The following is a 7,619-nucleotide window of genomic DNA, read 5'->3' as shown; positions in this document are numbered from 1 at the left end:
TTTCTCTCTCTCCCTCTTTCTAGCCTATCCCTTTTACAAACAAAATTCCCCACTCATTAGCACTAGGCACACCTAGCCAAGTTTGAAGTTGCCTTCGCCCTAGATGTGAAAGGTTTGATATTTCTGAGGGTTTGGTCCCAAATCTCTCTTTCAATTATTTAATTTAAATGTTTGTTTTATTATTTTCCTTGAAGTTACTAAAATATGTATTTTGTTATTAGAAAGAACTACGAGGCATCTAAGTAAGTACTTTAATTGTTGAAATCGAAATTATGATATAGAAATCATGATTAGGTTGTTATTTTGATTCCTAGTATCATGTTAGAATGTTTTCCCTATTATCATGTTAGGATTCTTTTCTTAGTATCAAGTTTAGGGTGATAATTAAGTTTCTAATATCAATTATGATTTCAATGATGCTTCCTATTATGTTTCCTAATAGTATGTTAGTATCATATTAGGGCTTAAGCTTTGATCTTTAATGTTTAGTGACATGCTAGGGTTTGTTATTAATCTTGTTAGTATCATGCCTAAGATCTTGCTATTATTATGCTTTATTTTTGACATGATTATTTTAATTATGATTGTTATGATTATTGTTATCAATATTGATATGATTATTATTATTATTATTATTATTATTATTATTATTATGTCGATATGATATTTATTGTTATTGCTTAATAACACATTTTATGCATGTTAAAGGGAATTTGTACTTGTAATCAAGCTTAATAAGATAACTAATAATGTTGTTTAGGGTTAATAGGATTATATATCAAGTGAAGGTCAATAATAGATTTGTTTGTGCATTAATATTCCATCAACATAAATTAAACCACTAGTAGAAAAAAATGCTATTTGTAATGCCCTATTAGTATCTAGTGTATGTTATGCTAGTTACGAAAGCATCAATAGTAACCGACTAAGATAATGTCAGTTACAAATTTTATGACATTAGTAACCGGCGTAGTAAATGTCAGTTATCAATATGTGGTTTATCATTGTCTGAATTTTTTTAGTAACTGGCTAAATAAATGTTAGTTACAAATATTAAGTCAAAGAAAATTTGACTAAAACGTTTGTAACTAGCTTACAATCATCAGTTACAAATAATAAGTCAAAGAAACGTTGACCAAAACGTTTGTAACTAGCTTCCAAACGTCAGTTACAAATATTAAGTCAAAAAAACTTTGACCAAAAAAATTTGTAACTAATTTACAAACATCAGTTACAAATTTTAGGTTACTAGAAACAAATCGTAGTATTTATTTATGAAACAATATTATTATTTTAGGGTTCTCTTCTGATTTGGGGGGTTTGGTTTTGGGTTAGGGTTTTAGTGAATAGGGTAATGGTGGTGGTGGTTGAGGAGGAGAGGTGGTGGCTGCAACCACATCGTCAATGGCGGAACCTACGGAACCTATGGAACCTAAGGCAAAGTCTGCAATTGCCTTGGCTCTTCTTCGATTAAAGTTTTTCTCTCAACCTCATTCTTCTCTTCTCTCTTGCTTCTCATATCTTCCATTGGAAACGAAAGATAAACACTCACAATTCTATCTCCTCCACTCTAAATTTCTAATTGACGACTTTTTTTTCTGGAATTTTAGGCGAAAAATCGTAAGTTGGAAATTCGAGAACTGTCAGAGTAGCTCAAAGTCTCAAATGTCTTGAAGGTTAGCAATTTCAATTTTCTCTTGAATTCTTATATTAGTGATTTAATTTTTTGTTTAATTTAGAATTTGTGCTTTTTTTTTGGATTTTGTTTGTGCTTTTGTAATTAGATGATTTAGGTCATGATTTATATTCCGAAAGTGTAACCTGCAAGTGTTATTTCTTCAATATTTTGCAAATTGCAAGCCTTGATAAAGGCATGTAAAATTGGATATGCTTTTTGATTTATATTCTGAAAGTGTCTAATAAAATTAACCTCTTTTTGATTTATATGCTTTTGCTTTTAATCATTATTGCAGCGGTAAGATTATTAAGCAGACAAAACTAGCAATTTGTGGTTGAAATTAAGAGTTGGGAATTATATATCTTAAATCTGCTTTTATGTAACTATCATTTGGCTTCAAGTGATTAGTTCATTCAAAATTTAATTTATCTATTTTTTGGCTATAGTTGGGAAGCATGTTTTTGTACGCTTTGCTATTATGAACTCTGTGGCTATATATAGTTTGGCTATAGTTTATATAATTGAGTAGTGTGCATAAGTTTGCACTCTAATTCTTTGATATGGATGTTATTATTTTGAGCAAGATGTTGGGTGCACATATATAGAATGCTTTTCTAGGTTGCTTACTTGTGTGCATTTTATGGCTGGTGGTTATTATTGTTTGTGAGGTATTTGGAGTTTTGAGATTTGGAGTTTTGCTATTATTTTAAATTTTTGATACTCTATATTAGTACAATCGTACCCACATGCTCATGAATGGATATAAATGACGTTATGCTTTTATTCAATATTTGTTGTAACAATAATCTTTCTTAGTCTCTTAGAGGATCTTGGCATATTTTGGTTTCAAAAATTCACTTTCATGACCTAAGGAAATGTATTGAATATTTACTTTTTTTTTTTCTTGGTAGCAGAAGAAGTCCTATTTTCTTATTATTTTGTGTTTTTATTTTTTATTTTTCTTAAGGAATGTACTAATTTTTGATGTTGATTTGCTGCTAGGTTCCTTACTGTTCGCCATATATGTTTTTGGACTATGCTAATCAGTTTTTGTTAATAGAGGCATGCTAATGTAAACAACCACAGGTATGGCAATATTGTGTTGTGGGGGTAATGCATAGGTTTGCTATTCAAAGTACGTATTTTTCTCCATTAAACTCTAATTTGATAAGCTCCCATTTTGCTTATAAATTATGTGTTGTGGTGCTGACTGGTGAATTATAAAAACAAGTATAATTTGTTGTCTGAACTATCTATTTGTTGTCTGACTGGTAAAATGGCTTTTGAGGATTTTGCTGGCTCATTAAGGGACTCTATTTTGTAGAATGAACTCTAGGTCATCAAGGGATAAGTATGAGGTTATTAGTTTATGGTTAGGAACCATCTTGCAGTACTTTTCAACTGATACTACTTGATTAGGAAAAAAATGCAGTTGCATGTTGCGGTAAAGCTCCTTCATGGTTATATCTTCTTATAATTAACATTCTTGGGTTGCAACTTTTTTCATCAATGAAATTGGATAAGAAACAAGGACATTAGGTTTTAGAGCTTGCTGGGCAGTTTTACTCTTTATTGTGGTTATTGTACAGTCAAATACTAGTTCTGTTCGACTTTTCCCGGATTAACTTTAACTACTTTTGTGTACTATTGTATGATAGTTAATTTTATTATTTATCTGTTTTGGAGTCAATCTCAATATATATTTTTAAACATTATTATTATTTTTGTAAAAAAAAATAAGAGCGTAGTTAATGTTCAAAGTTTGGTTATTTGTTGACAGATTGGCTGCAGCATTTTATATCTGATGATGGTGTATTGCTAGAGCATGCTTCCAATAGTCAATTTCAGAACTGAATGAAGAATTGAAAATCAAAACTAAAATCAAAGCTGAATTTCACAACTGAATTCAGAGATAGATTTCAGAACTGAATTCAGAGTTGAATTTCAGAACAGAATTCAGAGCTGAATTTCTGAACTGAATTCTTTAATTCATCAGCTAGTTTCTCAGTTACTCTCATTTTCTCATCCTTGTGTTGTATATTCAGATCAAATAGCAAATAATAATTGAACAGTGGACATTCTTACTAACAAGGTCACATTTTTATTTGATTCCAGCTATCAGTACAAAGATTACCTCTCCTTATTAAGCTTGAATGAATGATAAGTTGTCTTTTTTTCTTTGTTTTTCTTCTTCTGTGGGCGGAGGTGTTAGACTTGACTGATCTATGAACTTACATTGTACAAATCTAGGTCTCTTCTTGGTCTATTGGCAGAATACCAAAGAACAAAGCCCCTTCTTTGACAGGAACATTAATGCTTGAGGCAGGCTTTGAAAAGCTTAATGTATTCCCAACTTTTGTAGCATAGTTCCGCATCATGCTTATTGCTCTTTCTGGCCTGAATATATACAAGCTTGAATTGTCAAATGTAGCAAATTGTCCTTACAAGGGTTTCAAAGCTCTAACTCGTGCAGGAGAGTATCAAGTAAGGTCATAAAGTTAAAAGGCTCTAGATATGAGCCCCGAGACCTTGGGAAACGACTGTACAAAGAACATCTGCCTTCTTGAAGCTTTGCACAAAATAGGGTGTTTCCTCCTCATATCTCATCTCGATCATTCATTGGACCTTGGTGCTAGGAATGCATGATGTAAGTTTGTCAATTTTTGTGAGCCATCTTTAGAGCTTTTAGGTGTGTTACAAGTAGTTGATTTATTTATTTATTTATTTATTATGAGATACTTGTATCATGTGTGTAGACTTCTAAAAGAAAAAGAGATTTATAGAGGTTGAAAAGTTCAAATTTTGGGCTTTTTTATCTTTCTCTCCTTCCCCAATTACCACTGTAACCCATCTTACGATGGGTTGTTTGGTAGGATATACTACCAAAATCGTATTCGGATCAAATATTTATATAAAAAAATTATTTATTTATAAGTAACCGACGTAATATAATGATAGTTACTGATAGTATTTAAAAAAAAAATAAAAAAAAAATGTATTTGTTACCGGCGTTAAGATTTGCCAGTTATTAATAATACCCTAATTGTAACCGGCGTAACATAATTCTAGTTACGAATAGTATGCTTTCTAAATTGGAAAGTAGACTTTTTGTAACTGACGTTAGGTTAAGCCAGTTTCAAATGGTACATTATTTGAAACTAACATTAGCTGGTTACGAATAATTTTCACTAGTTGTAACGGTGGCATTTGCAACCAACAATGCCAGTTACAAAAAGTCAATTTCGCCAATTACAAATAGCATTTTTTTCTACTAGTGAACAGGTTTAGGGTTAACCTAATGATTGCATGTTAGTTAGAAAGCGCCATGAATACGTGAAGAATAAAATAGATGCCTATTATTAGGGTAGGTTCTTTCTCTTTTAGATTGGATTTGTACCTTCATCCCTGAACTTCCAATCTTGGTTCCAGACCTATTGGAGTTAACGATCTCTTGGATAGTTAAGGGGTGTAACCTTCACATTGTGAACGGTTTACAAGTCCCTAAAACTCGTTGGCGACTCTTTTGCTCTATCTTCTTTCCCTTTGGACGCCACCGTATTTATGTGTATGACCATAGTGGGGTTCAAGTTTGGAATAATGCTTGAAATATTCTCTACATTATGCTGGTAGAGAAAATGATAGAATGCCCTATGCGCTCCGAGAGTGAGTCCAATGCTAGCTGCACGTCCTCCCATTTTGCCTCTTCATCGTATAGCATGACTCGTAGAGTAAGCTCATAATGCTCGATGGGCATGACGGCTTCAGCACCATAAACCATAAGGAATGGGGTTTCACCGATTGCCGCTTTTTCAGTTGTTCGGATGGCCCATAGGACATGAATTAACTCTTCAGCCCATAAACCACCGGCCCTTTCAAATTTCTTCTTAATGACGTCTAAGATGAGTTTGTTCAAGGCCTTAACTTGGCCGTTTTCTTGGGGTCGGTTGACTGATGCAAAACAGTGTGATATCCCTTGATCTTCCAACCAAGTTTTGAGCCGAGGCGTCTCGAATTGAGGTCCATTATCAAATGCCATAGACATAGGTAGCACGAACCGGTTGATAATGTTCTTCCATATGACGGAGATGACATCCTTTGTCCTGATGTCTTTGACCGCCTCTGCCTCCACCTACTTGGTGAAATAGTCCACAGCCACAAGAATACATCGCTTTCCACCTGGTGCAGGCGTATACGGACCTAGAATGTCCATGCCCATTTAGCAAACGGGACTAGGCTGTGGATTGCCGTCAGATTAGTAGCCAGGATATAGATAAGCTTGCCAAATCTTTGACACTTGCACATTTTTTTAACAAATTCCATGACATCTGAATCAAGAGTGGGCTAGAAGTAATGCCGCCTGGCGCTTACAGCTAAGGATCCGCCGCCTGAGTGAGAGGCGTAGTATCCCCCATGCAACTCTTAGAGAACTTCTCTCCCCTTTTATGGGGTAACACACTTCAGTAATGGCTTCAAAAAACCCGCCTTGAAGATTTCTCTTTCTCTTATCTCGAAGTTTGTTGCACGCTTTTTCAGCAAGGCTGCCTCCTGGGTGAATCGGGGAGCATGCCATCTGAGAGATATGCTCGGATGCCATCTATCCAAGTAGAACTTCGGTCAAAAATTCTAATGGGCTCATCATCTGATATACTTCGCTTTTCAATTATTTCCCAAAAGACTGACCGAGGCGTATCACAGGGGGCAGAGGATGCCAATTTTGACAGAGCATCCTCCTGGATGTTCTTCGACCGGGGCACTTAACTTAGGTGAAATTGTTCAAGTGTCCTTGCTTCATCCTTAACTGCCTACAGATACTTGATCAAAGCTTGATGGGTGGCTTCAAACTCACCGTGGTATTGGCTAACGACCAACTAAGAGTCTGAGCATGCGTCAATTTTTGTTGTCCCTGCCGCCTTACACATGCGGATATCGGCTAGCAAGGCTTCATATTCTGCCTCTTTGTTTGAGGCCTGGAACTTGAACCATAGTTCATACTCATATTTGTCCCCTTCCGAGGATTCTCATATTATGCCTGCACCACAGTCGTTCATAGTAGAGCTCCCGTCTGCATGCACCTTCCAAACCTGATAAAGGTTATCCGAAGGAACTAGCCATGTCATTTTGACAATGAAGTCGGCAGACGCTTGACCCTTCACTGCCTTTCTTGGTTCGTAGGTGATTTTAAGACTTTGTTTTTCAATTGCCCATTTGAGCATTATGTCGGATGAGTCCAGGGTTGTCATTGGCCGCTTGAGGGGTTTATATGTGTAGATCACCATCGGATGTGCCAAGAAGTATGGTTTCAGCTTCTTAACAGCCATGTAAAGGGCAAGGACAAGTTTTTCAAACATGGGGTACCAGAGTTTAGCATTTTGGAGTACATGGCTAATGAAATAGGCCAGGAGCTGATTGTTGTCTCTCTCAGCAAGGAGGGAATGATATGAGACGCCTAGGTACATGTAGAGTGTCTCTTTTGGCAGAGGACTAAAAATCCTTGGCAAGGAGTGTAAATGTTCTTTCAATTTCTAAAAGGTCGCCTCAGCATCATCTCCCCATTCAAATCTAGTACTCTTCCTGATTGCCTGGAAGGAGTAAAGGAATTTGTCACCTGACCGACTGAGGAATCTCCCAAGCACAGCCAGACAACCGGTAAGCCTTTGAGCTTCCTTGATAGTTCGAGGTGGCTTCATGTCAATCACCGCCTGTATCTTCTTGGGGTTAACCTCTATCCCCCCTTTGATTAATCAGGAATTCGAGAAACTTCCCAGACTTAACACCAAAAACACACTTTTTAGGAATTATAATGACCTTATGTCGCTTGAGTGTGGTGAAGTTTTCTCGGAGATCAGCAAGGTGATCCGTTTGTATCTTGGATTTGACTATCATGTCATCAATATACGCCTTTACACTCCTCTCAATCTGATTAATGAAGACTGTATTAATC

At 35.7% G+C, this 7,619-nt stretch overlaps 1 long non-coding RNA gene across 3 annotated transcripts; it reads left to right on the top strand.

Moving 5' to 3' along the window:
* The first annotated feature begins 1,276 nt into the window (after positions 1-1,276).
* LOC110734509 lies at positions 1,277-4,481 on the top strand. 3 transcript variants are annotated; one of them, XR_002513831.1, is made up of 3 exons: positions 1,277-1,676; positions 2,681-2,813; positions 3,459-4,481. It is a non-coding gene; the product is annotated as an uncharacterized LOC110734509 (long non-coding RNA). The 3 variants fall into 3 exon arrangements; XR_002513833.1 differs by having other exon boundaries at positions 1,279-1,676; positions 2,681-2,764; XR_002513832.1 differs by lacking the exon at positions 3,459-4,481 and having other exon boundaries at positions 1,279-1,475; positions 1,611-1,676; positions 2,681-3,452.
* Positions 4,482-7,619: the final 3,138 nt, after the last annotated feature.

The sequence above is a fragment of the Chenopodium quinoa genome, unplaced genomic scaffold (assembly GCF_001683475.1).
Source record: "Chenopodium quinoa cultivar QQ74 unplaced genomic scaffold, ASM168347v1, whole genome shotgun sequence".
Lineage (NCBI taxonomy): Eukaryota > Viridiplantae > Streptophyta > Magnoliopsida > Caryophyllales > Amaranthaceae > Chenopodium > Chenopodium quinoa.
Note: the sequence above shows the minus strand (reverse complement) of the source record. Positions and strands in the feature narration are given on the sequence as shown.